Source organism: Schistocerca nitens, chromosome 1 (genome assembly GCF_023898315.1).
Source record: "Schistocerca nitens isolate TAMUIC-IGC-003100 chromosome 1, iqSchNite1.1, whole genome shotgun sequence".
Classification (NCBI taxonomy): Eukaryota; Metazoa; Arthropoda; class Insecta; order Orthoptera; family Acrididae; genus Schistocerca; species Schistocerca nitens.
In genome coordinates, this window is record NC_064614.1 from 916,179,449 (window position 1) to 916,206,807 (window position 27,359).

The following is a 27,359-nucleotide window of genomic DNA, read 5'->3' on the forward strand; positions in this document are numbered from 1 at the left end:
ATGATGCAGTCACAAATCGACTAATATTTTTATGGCATTGTGTTTACAGGTACCTAAGCTTGTATTATTACACCTATGATCAACCACCCGAACCCCACTTGCCGCTACTGCCATCTATTGCAAATCGGCGGAAGCAAGGTTGCAGACCTAATAGCTAGAGGAATTTTGAAAGCTCTAGTGGAAAAAATATTAATATTATGCGAAAAAGTACATAAAGCAAAGACGGGAAGTAAAATATGGATGTAAAGTCCTGCTGATAACGAGGTTAGTACGGATGGAGCACAGGTTTACAGTTGCAAAAACCGTCGGCCCTTGAATTCCTAACCGACTCAGGGAAACCACGAAAAACCTACAATGGATTCAGAAAAACCCTTACTAGTCAGGCTCGCAATTATAATTTTATTGATTACTAGTTTTGGCTTATCCACAAGCCATCTTCAGATCATAAGAGAATACACTGATTAGTGTACAAATGCCAGACGACGGGACAAGTGGTCACAGGTCGTGTAAACAGGATCGTTCGTTACACAATGCTATACAACAATGATGCAAACTACCCCAGAATAAAACGTCGACATATGCCATGCACACTGACAGAATCAGTCAGTTTACAAACTATGCTGTTTCCACATTTTTACACTGATTCTGTCAATGCGAACTACGTATCACTACATTTTATTCTGGAATAATTTACATGATTGTTCCACCGGACTGCACAACAAACGTCCTCCTCAAATTATTACGATGATCTGTCCCACTCGTTTAATAGTTGTACACTAATCAAAGTATTTCGTTATGATCTGGAGATGGATTATAGCCAAGCCGGAACTAATGAACTCCATTCGAACGGTACCGACCGACCGCCGTGTCATCTTCAGTCCATAGGCGTCACTGGATGCGGATATGGAGGGACATATGGTCAGCCCACAGCTCTCCCGGCTGTTGTGTTTTCGTGACTGAAACCATTACTTCTCAGTCAAATAGCTCATCAAGTGGCCTCTCGAGGCATGAATGCACCCTGCTTGCCAAAAGCGCTTCGAAGACCCGGACCGTCACTCATCACAATGCCTGAAAAGCCAGACAGCGCTCAACGTCAGTGATGTGACAGGAACCGGTGTTACCACTGCAGTAAGGCCGTTGGCCAGCCAAAACTAACACATTATATTTGCGATCTCGACTATTAAGGGATTTTCTGAAATGACAGCTTTAATTCAACAGGCGGCTTATCTGCAGATTTGACCACGTCAAATAACAAGCTAAATCCAGAAAATCGGGCAGTAATTTGAGCGGCTCCCCTGTAAAGCGCAAGTCTGCTTCACCCCGCAAGATACGTGGACTATCCATAAGAAGCAATAGATTCTTTCGTGAGAACGTACCTCGTAAATCAAACCTGTAGAAGGTTCAGAAGAGGAAGAAATGAATGGATTTAGAGGCTAATCAGACAGAGATTAGCAGCAAGATATATGACCTTACAGAACACTGATGCCGTAAAGGAAACAGGAAACAAATATAAAAGGAAGGAAGAAAGAAACGAAAATCGTAAATCACATATCACTGTCGCTTGGGGCTTGTGCAGCAGTTACGCAGGGTCAGCCATCGTTAATCGGATTTGGCATGTTAATGTTTATGGGGTGGCCGGATGCCCTTCCTGCCGCCAACCCGTACCCCCCCCCCCCCCCCGGACGGAATTAGTGTACCCCAACTGTCGGCGTCGAGTGTAATCCATGGAATAGTGTGAAAGTGTTCAGATGTCTGCGAGCCGTGGAACTGAAGCGGAACATGGGGACCAGCCCGGTATTCACCTAGCGGGATGTGGAAAACCGCCTAAAACCACATCCAGGCCGGCTAGCACATCGGTTCTCGTCGTTAATCCGCCGGGGCCGGCGCGCCTAGCCGAGTCCAGGAAGCAGCGCGTTAGCGCTCTCGGCTACCCTGGCGGGTCAAAATCGTAAATCATATAGTAACTAGTAATTTTGGGGACAGCGTGTACAAACAATTACTGTAGAAAGTGTTGGCAATGGGCGCCAGTGTATACTTTTCTTTAAGAGTAACAGAGAAAATATTTCACTCTAAGTTTAAAAGGATTGGGGGAAAAGAGAAGTTTGTGGCACAACTTGACTAGAAGAAGGGATCGGTTGGTAGGACATGTTTTGAGGCATCAAGGGATCACAAATTTAGCATTGGAGGGCAGCGTGGAGGGTAAAAATCGTAGAGTGAGAGCAAGAGATGAATACACTAAGCAGATTCAGAAGGATGTAGGTTGCAATAGGTACTGGGAGATGAAGAAGCTTGCACAGGATAGAGTAGCATGGAGAGCTGCATCAAACCAGTCTCAGCACTGAAGACCACAACAACAACACAAGTTTAAAAGACTGTATGGAGGCGGACAAGAATCAATAAGAAGAGGAAATATACGAAGTGTTGTGAATGAAGCAATTCTGTGTTCTTTTTGTTCAGTCTGATGCTGACACGGAAGACAACGAAAGGTATCTGAGATCTCGTACGTAATCGTTAGCAGCTCACTTATGCAGAAATATTGTACAACCCTAAGGTATTGCTACTGAACAACCTCTTACATGAATAATTTACTTTGATGAACGCATGGTGTTGAACAGCTCATTTACGAATTCCTGTCAGGTTTTACATTTAGTGCACCGAGAGTCTCTCTGCAGCAGACTGTCTCCAAGAATTCGGGGACAGCACTTGTCGCTCTCTCACATATCGAGATATCTATCGAATTACACAGCATGACCATACCGTCTGTCTGCTGTTACAGCGTGAAACTTATTTTGTGATCGCACGCACGGAATTCCTCTTTGAGCAAGATAGCTTGGCGTCTTATATACAGCAAAGAAGCAATTTCGACTTCCTTAATTTCAGATGGTAAATCGAAACAGTACACAATTGACAAGTAATTAAGGAACCATAATGTGGTCCACGACCCAAGGTAGGAGACACAAATATTTGATGGATTAATTAGTACTGTGAGTCGTTGCCGAAACTCACCGTTACAGGGTCGAGCGTGACAGGTTTGCTTATGTCCTCAACCTATGTAACTGGTTAAACAGAGACATCGAAAACAAAAGAGTGCAGGAACCGAGTATCTGTTAAGGAAATCCAAAAGACTATCGACTTGGTATAGCGGATGAACGTTAACTTAAATATGGTGAAATACACGGCAGTAAGTACCACGTAGCACGCATTTAATTCACTGCTGAAATGCGTTTACAGAATACCTTACGAGCTCTGTGTGTCCATTTCTCTTGGAATTTGACACTTGTCAGTAACCAGTATTCCCAGAAATGAGATTTTATGAACACAGTCTTTGCAGAAGTTACGCTCTGTACTTCATACCTGTTTGAGGCTGATAAGAAGTCTCGGTCGGGCACACAGTTTTGCCGGCCGAAGTGGCCGTGCGGTTAAAGGCGCTGCAGTCTGGAACCGCAAGACCGCTACGGTCGCAGGTTCGAATCCTGCCTCGGGCATGGATGTTTGTGATGTCCTTAGGTTAGTTAGGTTTAACTAGTTCTAAGTTCTAGGGGACTAATGACCTCAGCAGTTGAGTCCCATAGTGCTCAGAGCCATTTGAACCATTTGAAGCTGATAAGAACGAACAGTAATGCACAACATAAAATTTGGTAAGGGATCAGGTTTTTCTGTTAAAAGTGTAGCTTACTAAGAAGAACAGTTACCCACTACCTCACACATCAAAACACAGTCATATTTTTCATCAGCTAGTAAAGCCGCAGAAATACCAGAACCTTTAGTGTATGGCGTAGGGTACTTTTTATTGCATCCTATACTCACGAGAAAACAGTTCTTTCGCAGGAAACCCAAACGGTGGTAATTACGTGATCTGCAAGCACGGGAATAAAGGAATTAATTTTTCCGTACCTAAAGAAGAGGTTTTGCAAAAATAAATAATTTCCATTTGGCATTAACAGGAAATTAGAAACCGCAGCGTTTGGCGAGGCACAACGGGACAACGATTACTCTGTCACTGTCGAAATTGCACTTTAATTTTTAAGGAAGCCGCTGGCGTTGATTACTACAGAAAGGACGGAAAATAGGCTTCACTGCGACGGAGATAAAAAAAAGGAACGAGTAATAAGAGTGGAAACTTGTAGTTACTTTGGCGAAAGTTGCCAGAGTCACGAACTCCATTATGCAAACGATGTTTTGATAAAAGTGTCCGAAGCGGGTAAAATTTTATGATAATATCGTACGCATGTACTTTTATAACCCATTCTGCGAGAAGTTCGGCGCAGCTTAACAGCGCTTTATAAAACTGTGCCGTATATGTGTGTGTGTAGCGGTGTAACGAGATAATTCCAAAGCAGCAGAATTCACGTTTTGGAGGCGGAACCAAAAGGGTTCACACGACTGCTCGTGGTGGTCGTAATGCCCGGTGCTGTACTATTTTAGATAGCATCGCGCTTAAGCTTTTGGGTGCACCAATGGTACTTGGCTGAATGTTAGATGTTATCTTCGTCTATCTCTCAAGTTTCATAGCACCTTCAAAGCCATCACACAGTACTCAAATTTCGTACGTGGCACAAAATCTTCCGAAATGCCCACCAAGAGAAGGGAAAAGACGTACCTAATGTCTTAACTGCCCTACTGATAAAGGCATGCTTCAGACAGTTTTTGCAAAATGATTTGTGGGATTGACTTCTGTTCCGTGGGAGATTAGAACAAAACGAGATGTTTATATGCTCGCCACGTTTTCTTTGTGAAGACAAAAGTTTAGCCGAGTGGAAGCGTCTCCCGAGAAAACGGACTTATGAACCGTCTTTGCAACTAAACGGAAGGCAGTTTGTTTTTTGCCATACGCGTATCGCATATATAACTAATGAAGCACCTTTAGTGACCTGTAGCACATATTTATTTTTATTTCTATAATAAGGTCATTATGCAGCAGTTACAGATATGCTGTTATGTTACGCTTTATCATCTTATTCTCTTGTTTTTCAGGTTAGAAATAAATTTTGTAGCACAAGTATCGTGAGGGTAAATTATAGTTTGGTGTTACTTACGATTTCCAATGTTGCTAGTCCATGTGCGTGGCTTTGAAGCTGCGTTCACTCACTCCTCATACTCCAGATGGCCGATTTCCGGCGTTTTTTAACCCACATTTATTACGACACTTCACTTGTACATTTCACTGCGTGTTGAACGTGTGCATATTTTCAGTGCGTAGTTTTGCAAACTGCCTCTGTGTGTTTTTTGCTTGAGGTGTGTTGCTCATCTGTTTTGTGTGTGTGTGTGTGTGTGTGTGTGTGTGTGTGTGTGTGTGTGCGCGCGCTTCGTTATGTTTGAACCTAACTAACCTAATTACAGTTATGTATTAATACCTTCAGCTGCTGACAGGCGTTGATATATATCCACGGGGACAGGTGAAAATGTGTGCCCCGACCAGGACTCGAACCCGGGATCTCCTGCTAACATGGCAGATTGTTTCGATTGTTTATTTGATTCCACAAGAGTTGTTTACTTAAAAATACGTACATGGGCTTGAAATGGTCTTCCTAAGCGCCTTCTAATACTTTGCTTTAGTTTCCAACGACCTACAGAATGTAGTACACAAATGAATAAACAAAGGAAAACACATTATACTGTTACTTCGAAACAGCAGAACGTCTTATGTAATCTGCTTAATTTACATAGGACCTGCAGGTTACGCCATCGCTGAAGAAGACGGTCAGTATGGTGTCCATTCATGCCTGCCATTTCCCGTGTGGAGTAATAGGCTTCCATTGTGCTGTTAAGTGCAAAGATAAAATTACAATATAAAGGCTTTTCACTAACTTATCGAACCGCAGATTGGTTCCAATAGAACTGAAGTATGCGCTCCACGCACACAAAACTCTGAATTACGGTTTACAGTAACAACACCGATGTTCACCGCTTGCTGTGTGCTTGGGCAATAACAGAAGAAAGTGTTCTCTTTAGTTTACTACATTCTGTAATGTATTTTGCAGCACATGTTTCCTGGAAACTTTTGTCTTGTTTTCGTCCATACAAGCACCTCTGAAAATATGGAGTACTTTTCTTAACATCCTCTATACCGTCCTATTTAACAAAAAATATTTGTTGCAATAAATCGGTTGATAAAAGAAAAGAGTTAAGATTATTAACCACATTAATAAGTTACGTGCCCTGCTACTTACTATCATTTTCCGAAAACATCGTTTCGATATCTAACACTGTTCACGAAATGAGACTGATGAGCTTTGAAAATTGTGGATAAACTGCCTCTAGGTGTACCACGGCCATACAGTACATCACTGTGTAGCAAGCATTATAGTATCCTCATGTGACGAAAGCTCTGTGGTCAGTGACCTTGATTGTCTTATGCAATGATCTGAAGAAGTTGTAAAAAAGTAAATCTAACAAAATCGACAACTGTCAACAGTATTTAAAAGACGAAGAAGCGTGAAGATTGTTATACAGAAGGTCCAGAATAGCTGCAATTTAATTATCAGAAGTTATTTCATTACGTATCTGTTTCGGTTTCCATTGCCATTTTCAGGTATTCTGCGAATATAATATTGGTCAGGTATTTTAAGTACATAACGCGCCTTGCATATTTGATTGATTACTTACTGGTACTTACTTCTAATTGAACTTAACGTCCATATTGTATGGATAATAAACTGCCACGTAACTGCCCGTGATCAGTTTTTGGTAACCTTACGTGAGCATTATATTTGCTATGTACTGAATATGATCTGATAGTAATTTGACAGCTCTTTTACTATGATGTGATATGTTTACAAGGTACATGTGAACAGACAACGATGGTGTCATTTATCACTGGTTGGATTTCGAATGTAGGCTGTCTTTGGTTGTTGTGTCTTTGTTTTTAATTTTATCCCTTTCCGTGTTCCAGTATGTCGCTAAAGTTTTTCTTAGATAGAATTTGTGTTTAAACTCTGTATGTTCGTTTAATATTTCTTGTGGATTGCCTCTGATGTCTGTTCAAGTTTCTAATACTTAAAAAATGTTCATAGTGGAATGTTTGCGTATTCTGTGCAGTATTTTCAATGCAGTTTTTGTTTAATAGACTGTGTGGTGTTGACTCGTCAGATGGAGAAAGAAGCTCAGCTGGTTATTGCCGTTCTTTCTGATGTGCTTTTTCGATATGAATTAAAATTTCGTCCTGTTTGGCTGATGTTACCACTGCAATACCTTTTACATTGATCAACAAAAGGAAAAAATTTCAACGTCAGATTTCAAGAGTGCATTAGAAACAGTGATAATAACCTATTGAGCTTCTTTTTTTCATGAGCAAAATACACTGTTAAGACTGCATACAAGACATGAAGGTATCACTTTATCATTCGTGTAGAATCAGAAATTTATGTAGACATAAGAAACCATGCACAAAACTACTAAGCCAACAAATGGATTTTAAACACAAATTGTACCTAAAATACTTTGTTAAAATACTTGACCAAGCGATAAAGTTAAAAACAGGTAACACAGAACAACCAAAGGTCGTCTTTGTCGAAATCCAACCAGTCGGAAATAACGTCATAGCTTTCTGTTTGCATATGCTATGTGAATATATGATATTATAGTAAGAAAACTGTCCAGTTACTGTCAAACCATATCCAACTATAGAAAATATTACATTTATCTAATTTTACCAACTACTAACAAGGGAACCTCCTCATCGCACCCCCCTCAGATTCAGTTATAAGTTGGCACAGTGGATAGGCCTTGAAAAACTGAACACAGATCAATCGAGAAAACAGGAAGAAGTTGTGTGGAACTATGAAAAAATAAACAAAATATACAAACGGAGCAGTCCATGGGTAACACAGGCAACATCAAGGAGGATGTGAGCACAGGAGTGCCGTGGTCCCGTGGTTAGCGTGAGCAGCTGTGGAACGAGAGATCCTTCGTTCAAGTCTTCCCTTGAGTGAAAATTTTTTATTTTCAGACAATTATCAGAGTTCAGGCACTCACACATAATCAACTTCGCTCTCCAAAATTCCAGGACATATTCAAATTTGCTTGGACATATGCAGGATTTGACGGTCTACACACGGAAAAATTTGAAAACGTTAAAAACATATGTTTTGGCGGAGCACAGAGAAAACTGTGCGACTGTGAAACTGTTGCATTCATTTGTTGCAGTTTATGTGACACACTTCCAAAAAAGTGATGAAAACATAAGTGTGATTATCACATCCACAAGAAAACCTAAATCGGGCAAGGTAGAAGAATCGTTTTACCCATTCGCCAAGTGTGCAAGTTAGGTGGGTCGACAACATATTCCTGTCATGTGACGCACATGCCGTCACCAGTGTCGTGTAGAATATATCAGACGTATTTTCCTGTGGAGGAATCGGTTGACCTATGACCTTGCGATCAAATGTTTTCGGTTCCCATTGGAGAGGCACGTGCTTTCGTCTACTAATCGCACGGTTTTGCGGTGCGGTCGCAACACACAGACACGGAACTTATTACAGTGAACAGAGACGTCAATGAACGAACGGACAAATCATAACTTTGCGAAAATAAAGTAAGTAAAATTTTCGCTCGAGGGAAGACTTGAACCAAGGACCTCTCGCTCCGCAGCTGTTCACGCTACCCACAGGACCACGGCGCGCCTGTGCTGATATTATCCTTGATGTTGCCTATGTTGCCCATGGACTACTCAGTTAGTATATTTTGCTTATTTTTTCATAGTTCCACACAACTTCTTCCTGTTTTCTCGATTGATCTGTGTTCAGTTTTTCAAGGCCTATCCACTGTGCCAAATTATAACTAAATCTGAGGGGGGTGCGATGCGGAGGTTCCCTTGTAAGCACTGATAGTTACCTGACAGTTTACTGTCGATGTAATACGGACGTCAAGATCACCTAGACATAAGTACCAGTATCTAATCAATGAAATATACAACAAAGACTGTATTCACAGGTGACTTGAACGTGGCAAAGAAAGCCGATACAGACCTGTCGTGAGATAAAGACTGATAATTACTTTGGAATTGTTCTGGACCTTTCTGGTAATAACGTCATTGTCTGAGTTATACTAAGCTGTAGGTCCAAATGAACAAAAAATACGTAACGATACTTTTGAAAGGTATTCTATTTGAAGAGCAGCTGCTAATGGATGCCCATTGTGGGCTGTGATTGTTGTAGGGCAGCGGAACTTGGTGGATACGCTACTTGGTGGATAAGCTAATGAGTTAATGCGAAACCGATTTACTCTGGAGAAAAATTACGTCCAATTTTGATCACCATGTGCAGATCTGGCGCTGTAGAGCATCTCACCGACGTCTCCAGTGCTCACATTGAAAGAAATTTGTAAGCGGCTCATAATAATAATAAATTGAACATTACGTCTCTCACTTCTTTGACCTTTTCTACCCACCTCCCGTTCCTGTGTGTGTGTGTGTGTGTGTGTGTGTGCGTGTGGTTTGAGGTTTTCGGGCGCTAAACAGCGTGGTCATCAGCGCCGAAACGTATAGATACAGTAACACATGCGGTGAAGGGACGAAGACGGACAGCGAACAAGGAGAACGGCTAAAAGACACAGACCTGACGCAGTTCCAAATCCTCACATACAGAGGCAAAACAAGAGGAGAAGAAACGCACTAAAAAAGGAAAGGAAACACAAGGAAAAGAGAACAGAAATCGAAGTGAAACGAGTAGGTAATCGTGACTGGTGGACCTCTTACCTAAAACCTGGGTGAGCCAGTCACTCAGCAGCACATTAAAATCCTCTCCCTCACACCCGAGGCAGCAAATTGGACAGGTACTAAAATGTAAACTTTCACGGCCGGAAATATCATGTCCATTATAATTATCCGGGCTGTTATGCCGTGGTCGGTTGATGAATTCCGTATTGTTTCCCAACGTTTCGTCTCCGACTGCGGGAGACATCTTCAAGGGGGTCCGTAGCTTGATGGAAGGTCCAACACACACACTGGCACGTTTTATTTCGGCGGACGAAAACGTGCGTTGAGGCAGCCACGCAGAAATCATACTGACGTACAGGCTACTGCAAAATCTAAGGTTTTCGTGCCGTTTGTTAAAAATGTAACGGAAAGAATAGGAAGGATCTTGACGAAGCGGAATATTACCGTAATTTACACGCCCACCAGGAAGATACAGGAATACCTTAGGCCTGCCAAGGACGCTCGCAAACCATTGGAAAAATCTGGAGTGTATAGGATCCCATGCAGCTGTGGTGATGTTTATGTGGGTACCACCAAAAGAACTGTTTCTAAACGTTTGGAAGAGCACAAGGGAAATTGTAGAAGAGGAGAAACGGAAAGATCAGCTGTTGCGGAGCATGCTTTCCAGCCAGGGAACCACAATATTCGTTTCGAGGAGACGCAAGTACTAGCGGCCACGAGCGGATACTACGAAAGGCTCTACAGGGAGGCAATCGAAATCGCTAAACACCCAAATAATTTCAACCGAAAGGAGGAGGGCGTCAAATTAAACGGTATATGGATGCCGGTGTTAAAGAAGATGTGTACCACCCGTCCACTACTGGGTGATGGCAACGGCGATCGATGGCGACGGACAGCGGCCAATTGCACTGACGTTTTCAAAACACGTGACGTCACGCCGCGGCGCGGGGGCGCGCGGACACGGAATTTAGCGGCAGTCAGTAGCGAGCCAGTGTGTGTGTTGGACCTTCCATCAAGCTACGGACCCCCTTGAAGATGTCTCTCGCAGTCGGAGACGAAACGTTGGGAAACCATACGGAATTCATCAACCGACCACGGCATAACAGCCCGGATAATTATAATGGACAAATTGGACAGGACACAAAACCGTAAGACCTTAACCACAGTCGTTGCGTCGTCTTGCAAAATAGAGGGCAAATCCGGTGGCAAGGAAGCCGCCGCCCTCTGGTCAGAGAATAAAAGACAGTCAAGTAAAATGTGGCGGACAGTAATGTGGACGCCACAAGCACTGCAGATTGGAGGGTCCTCCCGCCGGAGTAAAAAACCATGTGTTAAGGGACTGTGCCCGATACGGAGGCCGTTCCTAATCCATTACACGCGGAAACATATCCTTGCGTTCACAGCGCTAGATTTGCACCTGGTGGTCAAAATAGGAACTAAATTTCATCCACCGTAAATAGGTTCCGCATTAACGCATTAGAATATCTACCGAAATTCTCTGCCGTACGGTAATTACAGGCCCCAGTGAATCCCTATGGAGAGCTAAGCTTTAATTATACCCATGCTGTACGTAATTTTAAAATGAACTTCCCAGTGACACTCCTCTTTTTTTACTTCAAGTATGATATTCGCGTACGCATCATAGCAACGCTAACAATAGGTAATTTGTGTACGGTAAACAACGAGGCAGTGGGAGGCACGAGGTCCGCGGCAGGTGGCGTGCAGCGGTCGGTAGCCGTGCGGCAGGTAGCAGCTGAGAGCGCGCATCAGCTGACGCGGAGCTGGGTGAGTCACAAGTGCTGGCTGGCTGGCGTGGCGTCACTCCGTCTGGCCCAGCCCACACCCGCCGCTAGTGAGAGTATCGACCGCCCGCCTGCCCGCCTCCGCCGCCGCCGCCGCCGGTATCAGCTGAGCGCGCCGAGTACTCCGGACTGGCACACGGCGCCTCGCCAGCTACACCGCCACACCGTGCTCCACAAGTTGTTGCACCACGCCCAACCCTACCGCGCTCAAGTCCGTGCCGCTCAGTCACACACGTTTCTCTGCCACATATACTGTGATACAACAAAGCGTCTGTTAGTTAATACAATTCGACAGCAATTTTAAATTATGTACCGTACCTCGCGTAGTGCAATATATCGATTCAGTATTGGTTACGTAATAACTTTGCCAAGGACCAGACGAATGTTATTATTCTACATCGAGTTGCACTGGATGGTGTATTCACTTTACTAAACTATAGTTTTTACTTAGCTGATTGAGTAGTTGGCAGGGGTGTCTAGTCCTATGGCCGCTTACTGCTCAAAGCCGAGTATCAATGCGGTCCAAGAATGATCGATAAAAAAAAGTCCGTTTATATAAAGTTCTGAGAAAAATATATTTTCAGTTTGAAATTCCCGTACCCCGATGCTATTCCCCCAACGGATTGGTCCATTCTATTCTTAACATCGCCACCCGTGCTATTCACTCATTGGCCCATCCCATTCGTAGCATTGCGTACCGTGCTATACTCCAACCCCTAGAGTTCCGATCTTCTATTTGACCAAGCCGTCAAAAGCGCTGGTCTGTTATTTTAAGGCTGTTTCAGGTACACTTGCAAAACTGCAGATTTAGAGACGTACAATGAAATTTATATTAAAAATGAAGTTATTCCTCCAGCTGTACTTAAGGTGTCGATTTCATTTTGGCAACTAGTTTCAACGTTGTAACAAAGTCATCTTCAGGCACATACACTTGTTGACGTCAACTGTATGCAGCTGATATTAGAAGTCAGTGGTAGGATACGGACGTGCTCCGTGTGGAAGGTGGCTACTAACTACTATGAAGTTACTAACTACTATGAAGTTACTAACTACTATGAAGTTACTAACTAGCATGAAGTTAGTAACCTCCTTCCACACGAAGCACGTCCGTATCTCACCACTGACATCTAGCATCAGCCGCACGCAGTTGACGTCAACAAGTGTATGGGCCTGAAGATGACGTTGTTACAACGTTGAAACTAGTTGCCAAAATAAAAAGGACCCCTTACATACAACTGGTGGAATTACTTCATTGTTAATATAAATTTATACCAGCTGAAGTCCCACTGTCCCCCATTTTAACTATGGATGTACGAAGATACAATGAAATTAGTTTAAAGAAATACAAAGAAATTTAGTGTTATTTCCGTACGCTTGTCGGATTGAACCATCGACAGTTCCAGGAATTCCTCAGAATTGTGGATGCTGTGTATGCAGATACTGTACATTTTACAGAAGTATGGCTGCTCAGTCCAGCGCAGATGTTAAAAAGATTTTATAAGAGAATCAATGAAATCAAATCGTTCATGATTTCAAAAGCACAATCTGTGCCAGAACTTAACTATACCATCTTGGTGGCAGGTCTAGCATTTCTGGTAAATTTGAGTGCTCATTTAGCTGACTTAAACAGGCGTCTTCAAGATAGAAATCTATTTATCAGTACAATGTTTCAACAATAAATGCGTTCCAAATGTGAAATTATCGCAAGCACAAGTACATATTAACATTTTTTTTTTTCATTTCAACCCGTTGGCCAGGCATAATCCTAAAAACGGGATGAGATACGCAGCCATACGTTTCCGAAAATCGTTCTCAGGAATTTCGGAAAAATAATCAAAATTTTTGCATTTACGCGACAGCTATTACAAATAATATACTGAAACGTCCCCTTAGAAAAATTATACATGACTGTGCTTAAACTGACACACAATATTTTTTTAGCGCAACGCAATCTGACTTTCAATAATCCCTACAAAAGAATGGCCCTGACTAACATTAACCTATACCTTTCACAAATCACTTACCTCACAAAAATCTTCGTTACTCGAACTACTGCAATACAGCGAGCGCCACTACTGCCAGCTAAATAAAAAATTCAAACTACGGAAGGTACTTACTACTGATAGGCATAGTTAGCAAATGAAAGATTTTAATAGAGAACAAACAATGTATTTACCTTAATAGTCATCAAAAGTCATAATATATATAGCAGTTCATGACATCCAGTCTTACAAATTTCAAAACTCCATCTCTCTCCACAACATCCACCACTGCTGGCGGCTCACCTCCAACTGCGCAACGCTACGCGCTGCTAACATCCATCTGCCCAACACTACAATGGCAGACAACAATGCAAACCAGCCACAGACTGCACACAGCACAGCCAGTGATTCTCACACAGAGCGCTACGTAACGTTGCCAATAAGAAAACATAAACAGCCTACTTACAATACAAACATTGCTAAAAGATTTTCGAATGGAATGCATTGAGATGCGGTCTGACATACAATTTAAAGAAAAATTTCATCGTGTATTTTTGTTGCACTTTTACACATCATACCTGCCTAGCGACCCCTTGCTGCACAGTCATGCGTTATATGTATTTTTATTTGGAAACACGGACGTTTGTGAACCGATTTTCTCAAGAGGAAAACAGACAAAAAGTAACAATGAAACGAAACTCTTAGACGATCACCTTGAGAATACCCTGAGAATTGCAACCACTTCCATCGTACCTGATACTGATACACTAGTTTCCCAATCTCATAGTCAAATATTACATTACTTCTACGATATGTAACTACTTATACACAAAAATTAATCTCATATATATTATGTGGAATTAATTCCATCTTGCTTTTTTAAAGTAACGATTCATAAACTGATGAACTAGGCCGGCTGCTGTGGCCGAGCGGTTGTAGGCGCTTCAGTCCGGAACCGCGCTGCTGCTGTGGTCGCAGGTTCCAATCCTGCCTCGGGCATGGATGTGTGTGATGTATTAGGTTAGTCAGGTTTAAGTAGTTCTAAGTTCTAGGGGACTGATGGCCTCAGATGTTAAGTCCCATAGTGCTTAGAGCCATTTGAACCACTTTTTAATGAATTCTAAATTACTTGAATGTATTAACAATGTACCTTCGGCAGCAAATTTTTTTTTCTGATCTGTTATTGCTGGAGTTAAGCGTATTATGTGCAGCCCGAAAATACTCACCTTCGTCCAATGTGGCCCAAGTAAGGTTAAAAATTGATCATCCCTATTGCAGAATCATAATTCCACTGGTCTACTTTGTACAAAGGACATACACTGATGCCAGGGTTTTGAAAGTCTACTGAATCACTACGAAATAAAAACTTTAACTGAAAACTACTTAGCAAAACTAGTTAAATATAAATTTATGGACTTTTACATTACTTCTTCAAAATTTATTGTAAACTTGTAAGATATAAATAATTATGTATGAAGAAGTGAATTTTAGTGGGTATAGTTTCATACGAATTGACTGTACCAAAAAATTCTGAATATGACTCGGGTTTGGGTACATCACACAGAAACATCGTTGCGCTTTGCATCGCTTTTAACTGCCACATTTATTTGAATAAAATTAAAAAAACCGCTGTTGTTAGTTTCTATTTCTCTCTGCAGTACTTTCGAATATTGATATTGCCGCTCGTGACAGCATCAGTTTAAGGAATTTTGAAGGATACATATATTTAGGTTCGTGGACAAAATCCTTTTTCACACACTGTCTTTCTTCGTCTATTACTGTAGACTTCGTTGCGTTCATCTGTAAGTCACTTTTCCGCCACAAGGGATACAGTGAACTAAGAAGCAAATGGGATTTAAATTTCAATTTCAGTCATTCTCGTAACTGCTGTCATAGAAGTTTCTACGCGCACTTTTGCTACAGACGTTTGTTGTAAATACTGCACGTCACGATTTTATCTGCACAACATTTATCGCCATTGCAAAAACGACTATATTTGATTCACGTGTATATTGCTCGTCAGCCTGGGACGCATAGCACGGAGGACTGATAGTGAAAAGAGAGAAATCTAAAAAAGAGCAGCACGTTTCTTTACAGGTTCACTTAACAGGCGCGAAAGCGTTATAGAGATGCTCTGTCAATTCCAGTGGCAAACGCTGCAAGAGAGGTGTAGTTTACTGCTAGAAGTTCCGATAGCGCGCGTTGGTGTAAGAGTACCAGTATAGTGCTTCGCCCTACGTACACCTCGCGAAAGGACCATGAAGATAAAGTTAGAGATATTCGGGTCCACATGGAAGCTTACCAGCAATCGTTCTCCCCGTGAACTATTCACGACTGGAGCGGGAAAAGAGAGCAGTGACAACGGTACGCAAAGTACCCTCCGCCACACACCGTGAAATGGCCTGCGGACCATAAATGTTTGTCCGTTTGCCGCGTTCCTGCCAAGGTTTTTTGTTTATGGCATTTCAATCTTCCTCTGCTTAGAAACTACTGTTAGTCCATTACACAGCCAGATGCTCTTACTCTCACCTCAGTCGTTAATTATCATAATGATTGAAAAGTCACATATCTGTCCATGAATCGTGTAAAATTTCTATGTGTCCTCGTATCTGATGCTTTTGGATTAGATATGTGGAATCATTACAGTACACTCTTTGAAACGTGCGGAAGACCACGCCCACACAACACAGAAGTGGTTTTCTTTGCACTGATCGGAGATCATCGGGGTGTAGCAATGCACGGCTCTGGAATGACTTTAGTACGGCTACAGTTTCCCGCTCAGTAGCTGCTGCAAGCAAATTTAGGTTGAAATGTTGTAAAAGTATATTTTATTCCCTTGACCGTTACCAGTCACATGAGGTGGTTTGTTTGATTCGTCATATCCTAACACTGAACAGTTTCAGATCTCTGGAGCTTACCTTCAGGCAGTGCACACTACTGTATGGCAAAAATTCAAATGATGCATAACATAATTCGTACAACATCGTCCGCAAAAAATTAATGTTATTTTGTCCATGGTGCATTTTGTTGAACTCAGCGGCCGTTAAGATTGTTGGTGAAGAACGCAACCACTCACAAATACTTCTAATTTATTTTAATGCTGTTCCGGTTTCGGGCTATCATGCCCATCTCCAGACGGTTAACTTTTCCAATTAAATTAATAACCATGCTAATATTTGATAAGTTATGAAGTGAAAAAGTTATATGCATTTTCGTATGTTCCAGTGGTTGGCATTTTGTCATGATTTGATCCCTAGGCCATTTCAGGACGATGTTGCAGTGCAAAAGCATACATTTCCTAAACAAACCACTGTGGCTCGCAAACATCTCATAACATACCCTACGCCAGTTGTAGCCTCACACGTCATTTACTTCGATGTTTTTGTTCACAGCGCAAAGGCCACTAAGTGAAGATATCACTCATTTCCTAATAAGCAAGAGACCCCACTTCCTTACGTTAAGCAAACTGGAAATTTGTGGTAAGGTATTGGTTCAAATGGCTCTGAGCACTATGGGACTTAACTACTGTGGTCATCAGTCCCCTAGAACTTAGAACTACTTAAACCTAACTAACCTAAGGGCATCACACACATCCATGCCCGAGGCAGGATTCGAACCTGCGACCGTAGCGATCACGCGGTTCCAGACTGTAGCGCCTATAACCGCACGGCCACTCCGGCCGGCGGTAAGGTATTATGGGACCAAACTGCTTAGGTCATCGGTCCCTAAGGTTACGTACTACTTAATCTAACTTAAACTAACTTACGCTAAGGACAACACACACACCCATGCCCGAGGGAGGACTCAAACCTCCGACGGGGTGAGCCGCGCAAGCCGTTACATGACGCCCCAGACCACGCGGCTACCCCGCACGGCTTACGTTGAGCAAATAATTTTTATAAGAGGTGGACAGCTGTAGTAACAGAATAAATGTTAATGTTAAGGTGCTGCGTTTGGATCTGTATGCTTGAAAATGACCTGCCAACAGCTCTACATTCGTAAGTAAGCCATTTATATGACGGATAGCTGTGAAGTAAATTAAAATTTACATTGACAACGCTTATGGAGACAGTCAAGGTAGATTAAAGGAACAATCAGAGTAATGTTTTTACAGACTGAAGTGGTCAACGACTTTCAAGACACATTTTTCAAAATGACGCCATAAACTGTGTCAGGAAGGAACCTTTCAACAATGCAAAATACGTGCGCTACTGTAAGTAGGCTGTTTATGTTTTCTTATTGGCAACGTTACGTGGCGCTCTGTATGAAAATCACTGGCTGTGCTGTGTGCAGTCTGCGGCTATTTTGCATTGTCGTCTGCCATTGTAGTGTTGGGCAGCGGCAGCTGGATGTGAACAGCGCGTAGCGTTGCGCAGTTGGAGGTGAGCCGCCAGCAGTGGTGGATGTGTGGAGAGAGATGGCGGAGTTTTGAAATTTGTAAGACAGGATGTCATGACCTGCTATGTATGTTATGAGTTTTCAACACTATTAAGGTAAATACATTGTTTGTTCTCTATTAAAATCTTTCATTTGCTAACTATGCCAGTCAGTAGCTAGTGCCTTCCGTAGTTTGAATCTTTTATTTAGCTGGCAGTAGTGGCGCTCGCTGTATTGCAGTAGTTCGAGTAACGAAGATTTTTGTGAAGTAAGTGATTTGTGAAAGGTATAGGTTAATGTTAGTCAGGGCCATTCTTTTGTAGGGATTATTGAGAGTCAGATTGCGTTGCGCTAAAAATATTGTGTGTCAGTTTAAGCACAGTCTAGTATAATTGTTCTAAGGGGACGTTTCACCACACCTCACTGCACATACCAGTTCATAAAAAAGTCAAAATTTTGTTTCTTATATGGATGTTGATTTACTACATGGATAACTATTGTCATTCTGTTTTTGAAACCTGGAATTTAAGGAACGCCCGTCTAGAGGACGTCACGAAACACCTTACGCCAACAGTATATTCACAGGACAGAAACGAATATAGTTAAGACTTTTAAGAGCTTTAATAAAAACTGCAATTTGAGTATCGGCTGCATAAGACCTTCAGCCTCCTTGCACTCCTAAAGCAAGACGCACTGGTTGCCATGTTGCATTACGACATCCCTGACACATGGCATCTTGTAATTGGTGATCCAGGAAATTTAGGACCGTCGGGAACTATTCCGCTGGATGACAGAAATGCTGTCTTTTAATACAGGTAGGAAAATGTTGAGGTACTGGGTTTGGACGACAAAAATGTCCACCAGGTCGATGGAACGGCATAGATATTTGCTTCCCTACGACCTCATTCCAAGAATTCTATTTTTCTAGCTTGCGCGACGCTTTTCTAGCAGTCATTTTGGAGCCTTCCTGCTGTCTATTATCAGGACGTCCCGTATTATATATAAATGAGCAGAAATGATTTTAATTTTATCCATTTTTCACAGCTTCAAACGTGACTGTATTCGATACACTGGAGGTATCAATAAAAAACGCATTCAGTTTCCACTTTTCGTGTTTTATTAAGTAACGGTGCATTTCGGACCCTGTGGGTCTCGGAATGAGATTCTGCTGATAAATTAATACTTTGTGTGTCTGAATGGACCGATATTGATCTCTCTGGCACCATATCCGGACTATTTGATCTGCACGTGTAAGTGAGGGTTTTTACGTGTACTGTGCTGCGTGTGAGACAATTCTCTGCGGTATATTTTCCCGGAAAGAATTCGAGAAGGAGTAATTTTCCATCCCTGCAATGATTTTTAGTCACAAAGCGGGACATACGCCGGTGATCTGAGTCCAGTGGTGTTCTTACGTAAATTCTTTGTCCATACAGGTGTCTGTCAGTAACCGAAAACCCGTAATACAGAACTTGGAACCTTAGATATTCGATACTTCCTTGCGCCCAATTTACGACGAGGCGAACGAGAGAAGAATTACGCAGTTTTTTTTTTTTTAATAGCATGTTTCATTCCTTCTCCTGAGGGGAGAAGGGGGGCTGTTTTAAGGCTTATCTCAGTGCCCTTCATCAGCCGAATTACGCTGTGTCGTCCTCGCAAAAAGTCTGAAAATGAGAGCATCAACATTATATGAATTATTTAATAATGCGAGACAATAACGAACGAGATGGCCAGCTGTTGTTAGCGAATGACTGTGTCAAGTATGGATCTGCTAGCGGCGGAGAGTGAAGCCGGAAACCATTTTACTAAAAAAAACGACTATACGTGTGATTCTGCAGTGAATTTTAGCGGCTGGAAAAACCTGACTACACGAGCCTGTGTACCAGACGTATCCGTGACTGAAACCCCTACCCCCCTCCACCACGACTGAGATACGGCGGGTGCACGTAGAGGTGCGGAGCAAAATTTGCACGACTCGCACAGAACACGGGAGCCCAAACTTGCATAACTTTCACGGCCGGTTAAATGAAGGTTAAAATTATTCTTAACCTTCATCACTATTGAAGTAGTTCATAACTGAAATCCGCCCATTCATCCATGAACTATTTCGTGACGATGAACTCCGGGAGAACGTGATGAATCACTCAAACTTGCTAACTATTCGGTGCCAAAAAAAAAAAAAAAATGAAACCGTCATCACTTTCTTCTGCAACAGCTACAACAATATGTTTTCATTTTATTCGCTTGCAAATTTTTAAAAGTATGAACGGAAACTTTACAAAAATGCATTTGCTGACGACGTTACCCAATTTTCGAAGTGCCATAAATAAAATACAGAGTTATTTAATTTACGTGAAGACATTGCTGGAACTAAATCTTAAGAATACATCATATTTTCCTTTGTTTCTAATCGCAGTTCTGTCGAACATCTCCAACCCGAGATAATTTTAGTTACATGTGATGTATAACACTGCGCTTGAGCATGAAAACATCAGTGGTGGCTCATTTGGTGACGTTGCGAGAAAAGCAATGTATCTTTTAGTATTGGATCGTATCGCAATGAAGACTATTCTTTTTCCTGTCCCTTATCATGTATCTTCACGGGTTCACCATGTTTCTCTTAGCAATACCAACGCATTTTCCACGTCTCGCATCGCCAAGGTGGGAGGTTTACATTATGCCCACCGCAAAACAGTTTTAAAAATTATTGATAGTTATTAACTTAATTAGTACTTGTTAAAGAATCATTGATGTGCGGGTGGGGTTCAGAACCTGCTCTTAACAATATCAGTGAGTTTTCCATATCGTGTACTGCCAATCTGGTAGTACTTTATTAGCACAACAAAACAGTTAGAAAATGAAAATTACATTAACTGTTGTTGACTTCTACTCACAAAATAATTTTTCCAAGGGTACTGATGTCTAAGTAAGGACCTGATCTGAAAATACTGAAATGACATTAAGTGTAGAAAGTGACATTATTACTTACACATAAATTTTTGTGGAAAGTTCGAACCTTTTATGGGATCTGATAGAAACTTACGTTATAAACAATTAACACTTTTTCAAAACTTTAAAATATGAGGTAACTGAGTAAATTACAATTTTTCAACATGTGGGTGTAATGCACCTTCCCCCTTCGCCTTGTATTGAGAGGATTAATGGGATGAATTATTGGGCAGTGTTAGTTGAAGAGGGGTCACCCCCCTCGCCCCTCTCAAAACACCCGGACACCCGAGATGGAAATCGTGTACCCCAACTGCCTGCGTGTTGTGTGTCTCACGTGAATGTCTACGAACGTTCTACTGCTGTCTGTGAATTGTGTAACCGAGGTGTGACGTGAGTAACAGCCCGACATTCACCTAGTCGGACGTGGGAAACCGCCTGGCAATCACAAACAGGCTGGCCAACACACACACCCTCGTCGTTAATCCACCTGGAGGATTCGTTCCGGGAAGCGGCTAGCTAACGCGCTCTGCTGTGGGTCGCGATCAAGGTTATAAAACTGTCTAATATCTACTACTATGTCTCCTTCGCCTTTCAAAAAAATAAAAGTTGGCCAAGTGCGATTAGAACTAGCGAGGGTTCCGCACAAGTTTAATTATGTGTATGTATAGACAATTCATCCAAACCTGGAAAGGAGAACCTCGAGGCTAGCCGGCCGAAGTGGCCGCGTGGTTCTGGCGCTGCAGTCTGGAACCGCGAGACCACTACGGTCGCAGGTTCGAATCCTGCCTCGGGCATGGATGTTTGTGATGTCCTTAGGTTAGTTAGGTTTAACTAGTTCTAAGTTCTAGGGGACTAATGACCTCAGCAGTTGAGTCCCATAGTGCTCAGAGCCATTTGAACCGTTTTTTGAGAACCTCGAGCATTCTTGCCTGTTATCGACATCGATACTGGCAAGATGTCGTTCTGGTATTTACAAAACTTTCAAGGTTGTCTTAAATTCGAAGTCGAACAACAAATGACGAAGTAAATAATTTTTCGGGTGATATGGTTACAAATCAACAGTTTTCTGATTTTTTTCTTTCGCCGGCCGGTGTGGCCGATCGGTTCTAAGCGCTTCAGTCTGAAATCGCACGACCGCAACGGTCGCAGGTTCGACTCCTGCCTCGAGCATGGATGTGTGTGATGTCCTTAGGTCAGTTAGGTTTAAGTAGTTCTAAGTTGTAGGGGTCTGATGACCTCAGATGTTAAGTCCCATAGTGCTCAGAGCCATTTGAACCATTTTTTTTCCTTTCGTTGTACTGTGAATCCTTGCTTGCTACCAAATTTCATCATTCTAGGTCAATTGTAAGCATCTCATACGTTCCAATGAATGATTTCTTTGGTTTTTATTTTGTTTTGGATGGAGTCCGCCTTGAGCAAAATACAAGTTTACTTTTTTTTTATTTCTCAGACATGTCTCGCTGAATTTCGGGCATTATCAGTGGGCTGCTATTTTCTTTCTGTTAACAAAAAAATGGTTCAAATGACTCTGAGCACTATGGGACTTACCATCTATGGTCATCAGTCCCCTAGAACTTAGAACTACTTAAACCTAACTAACCTAAGGACATCACACAACACCCAGCCATCACGAGGCAGAGAAAATCCCTGACCCCGCCGGGAATCGAACCCGGGAACCCGGGCGTGGGAAACGAGAACGCTACCGCACGACCACGAGATGCGGGCTGTTAACAAGGAAAAATGCTCTTTACTACTCTTATACGTATAAATTTGAGTTCTTAAGACAGTATTTACAGATTTGAAAAACACGCAAAATTTTGTTTTTATATCTTTTTACTACTTGCGGTGATTTTCCTGAGTTTTTATATTTTTCCAAAAAAAAAAAATGGTTCAAATGGCTCTGAGCACTATGGGACTTAATATCTGAGGTCATCACTCCCCTAGAACTACTTAAACCTAACTAACCTAAGGACATCACACGCATCCATGCCCGAGGCAGGATTCGAACCTGCGACCATATCGGTCGCGCGGTTCCAGACTGTAGCGCCTAGAACCGCTCGGCCATCGGGCCGGCGCTTTCGGTTTCACTGTCTACAAACAGCAAAAGAAAGATCGTATACAATTGAACAATGTTTAAAGGGGACAGGCAAAGTAATGTGAACCCCTGTACTTACTTGGGAATTAATAAGAGGTTCGACCCCCATTTGCTCGTAATACATCTGCGATTCTTCTTGTAGTACTGGCATATAATGATTACATGGTCTCCAGTGGAATTTTATGCCACTCTTTGATCAGAACCTCTTGTAACTCCTGTAGTGACGAGGGAGGCGGAAATCTGCTCCGGAGTCTGCGCTCCAATACCGTCTACAAGGGACTGCGCTGGCCAGGGAAGACGCTGCAGTTCAGTTGCATGCTCCTCATACCACGATTGTACTGTCCTGGCTGTGTGAACTGGTGCATTATCGTCCTGAAATATGGCTTCATTGTTGGGGAACAACATTCGAATCATTGGGTGCGCCTAATCACGTAAACTGTTCACATAATCGTTGCCTGTAACACGGCCTTTGAGTGTAATGATGGCACCAGCAGCATACCATGATGTGGCTGCCCATACCATCACACTTCAAAAAAATGGCTCTGAGCACTATGGGACTTAACATCTGTGGTCATCAGTCCCCTAGAACTTAGAACTACTTAAACCTAACTGACCTAAGGACATCACGCGCATCCATGCCCGAGGCAGGATTCGAACCTGCGACCGTAGCGGTAGCGTGGTTCCTGACTGAGCGCCTAGAACCACTAGATCACCGCGGCCGGCCATCACACTTCCACATCCATGCTTAACCTTTGGAATCAAGCAATCAGGACTGTAAGCTTCTTTTGCCAGCCTTCAGAAGTAAACCCGGATCGATGTTGGAAGTAACGAAAATGTTGACTCGTCGGACCATATGAGATGTTTCCATTGATCAGTAGTCCAGGTTTTATGCTCCAGACACCATGTATTACGGTTTTTTGCATTAGTTGACATAAATGGCCGCATATTTTAATGGGATTGGCTCAGAAGGTGAACGTTTTTACAACACCAAAAGGCCATATATTTCAACTTGATCTGTTTGCTCAGTAGAGACAAAAAGGCGTCTGAACAGTCGAACAGAGAGACATACACTCAGATCACGAACGACAGAATTTTTGAGTGTTATATAATTACAAATTAGCAATTTTCAAAATTTTGTTTCTTTCCTTGCACTGTGAAACCTTGCTTCTTGCGAAATTTCATGATTCTAGGTCAACAGGAAGTTCCCTATAGGTTTTGATGAGTGTGTTTACGACTACTGGAGTATGTGACGTATGTTGCCGTGTCTTTTGATTGCATTGACTTAGAAACTTCAACTTTTTTACATCGCCAAAGTATCGTGTACCTTGTAAGTGGGCTGTTTAGGTTCTGATATTGGTAACGCCACCACCGCGTAGCGCTCTGTATGAAAATCACTGGCTGTGCTGTGTGCAGTCTGTGGCTGGGTGGCATTGTTGGAATTTGCTTTTGTAGTGTTGGGCAGTTACCTGTTAACGGCGCGTAGCGTTGCGCAATTGGAGGTGAGCCGCCTGCAGTGGTGGATGTGGGGAGAGAGATGGCGGAAATTTGAGAGCGGACGATCTGGACGTGTGTCCATCAGGAAGAGTAAATTCGTAATATTGGATATCATGGACTGATATATATATTATCACTTTTGAACACTATTAAGGTAAATACATTGTTTGTTCTCTATCAAAATCTTTCCATTTGCTAACTATGCCTATCAGTAGTTAGTGCCTTCAGTAGTTTGAATCTTTTATTTAGCTGGAGGTAGTGGCGCTCGCTGTATTGCAGTAGTTCGAGTAACGAAGACTTTTGTGAGGTAAGTGATTTGTGAAAGGTATAGATTAATGTTAGTCAGGGCCATTCTTTCGTAGGGATTATTGAAAGTCAGATTGCGTTTCGCTAAAAAATATTGTGTGTCAGTTTAGTGTTTATCAGAATAGGTAAAGAGCGAAATGTCTCAGTACGTTCAGTTTTGCTCAGCTGTTTGAAAATCAACTAATGTAAGAGATTTATCAGCACAGTAATTCAATAATTTTTCTAAGGGGACGTTTCAACTTCATCATTTGACATAACTTTCAAATACACTCCTGGAAATTGAAATAAGAACACCGTGAATTCATTGTCCCAGGAAGGGGAAACTTTATTGACACATTCCTGGAGTCAGATACATCACATGATCACACTGACGGAACCACAGGCACATAGACACAGGCAACAGAGCATGCACAATGTCGGCACTGGTACAGTGCATATCCACCTTTCGCAGCAATGCAGGCTGCTATTCTCCCATGGAGACGATCGTAGAGATGCTGGATGTAGTCCTGTGGAACGGCTTGCCATGCCATTTTCACCTGGCGCCTCAGTTGGACCAGCGTTCGAGCTGAACGTTCAGACCGCGTGAGACGACGCTTCATCCAGTCCCAAACATGCTCAATGGGGGACAGATCCGGAGATCTTGCTGGCCAGGGTAGTTGACGTACACCTTCTAGAGCACGTTGGGTGACACGGGATACATGCGGACGTGCATTGTCCTGTTGGAACAGCAAGTTCCCTTGCCGGTCTAGGAATGGTAGAACGATGGGTTCGATGACGGTTTGGATGTACCGTGCACTATTCAGTGTCCCCTCGACGATCACCAGTGGTGTACGGCCAGTGTAGGAGATCGCTCCCCACACGACCATCATTGGCACCAAGGCAGAAGCGACTCTCATCGCTGAAGACGACACGTCTCCATTCGTCCCTCCATTCACGCCTGTCGCGACACCACTGGAGGCGGGCTGCACGATGGGGCGTGAGCGGAAGACGGCCTAACGGTGTGCGGGACCGTAGCCCAGCTTCATGGAGACGGTTGCGAATGGTCCTCGCCGATACCCCAGGAGCAACAGTGTCCCTAATTTGCTGGGAAGTGGCGGTGCGGTCCCCTACGGCACTGCGTAGGATCCTACGGTCTTGGCGTGCATCCGTGCGTCGCTGCGGTCCGGTCCCAGGTCGACGGGCACGTGCACCTTCCGCCGAACACTTGCGACAACATCGATGTACTGTGAAGACCTCACGCCCCACGTGTTGAGCAATTCGGTGGTACGTCCACCCGGCCTCCCGCATGCCCACTATACGCCCTCGCTCAAAGTCCGTCAACTGCACATACGGTTCACGTCCACGCTGTCGCGGCATGCTACCAGTGTTAAAGACTGCGATGGAGCTCCGTATGCCACGGCAAACTGGCTGACACTGACGGCGGCGGTGCACAAATGCTGCGCAGCTAGCGCCATTCGACGGCCAACACCGCGGTTCCTGGTGTGTCCGCTGTGCCGTGCGTGTGATCATTGCTTGTACAGCCCTCTCGCAGTGTCCGGAGCAAGTATGGTGGGTCTGACACACCGGTGTCAATGTGTTCTTTTTTCCATTTCCAGGAGTGTAGATACTTCTGTCCGTTCCTAAGAAAAATGGCTTTTCACGGTTGGAAGGACAGAAAGACAAACGGATAACAAAGAGATACTCTAAGAACTCCGCTTTTACCGGCAGAGGTACAGAACCCAAAAAATGGACAGGTACAGTGTTCCCTTCCGAAATTGCAAATCGTTCGGCTCGCATTTCCTCGCCATATGTTTGGGAACAAGGAGGCTGCAGCTGGCACAGTTTCTGGGGCAACCCGTGGTGGGTAGTGGTGCACAAGTTTGCGCGCCGCTGGAGCCGGGGCTGGTTAGTGGCGGCGCACGCGATGCACTCGGCTGCCGGTTCATCAGGGAGATGGCGGCCCCGTTACGCAAGGCCTGCCTGCGTCGCGTGCTCCGCGTAACCCACAGGAGGCGGGCCGTTCCGGCCAAGGACGATGCACGGCGGCCGTCTCCCTACTCTCATGTAATAACGGTCCACCTGTCTTACACTACTGGCCATTAAAATTGCTACACCAAGAAGAAATGCAGACGGTAAACGGGTATTCATTGGACAAATGTATTATACTAGAACTGACATGTAATTACATTTTCACAAAATGTGGGTGCATAGATCTACATGTACATCTACGTCCATACTCCGCAAGCCACCTGACGGTGTACCCTGAGTACCTCTATCGGATCTCCCTTCTATTCCAGTCTCGTATAGTTCGTGGAAAGAAGGATTGTCGGTATGCTTCTGTGTGGGCTCTAATCTCTCTGATTTTATCCTCATTGTCTCTTCACGAGATATACGTAGGAGGGAGCAATATACACTCCTGGAAATGGAAAAAAGAACACATTGACACCGGTGTATCAGACCCACCATACTTGCTCCTGACACTGCGAGAGGGCTGTACAAGCAATGATCACACGCACGGCACAGCGGACACACCAGGAACCGCGGTGTTGGCCGTCGAATGGCGCTAGCTGCGCAGCATTTGTGCACCGCCGCCGTCAGTGTCAGCCAGTTTGCCGTGGCATACGGAGCTCCATCGCAGTCTTTAACACTGGTAGCATGCCGCGACAGCGTGGACGTGAACCGTATGTGCAGTTGACGGACTTTGAGCGAGGGCGTATAGTGGG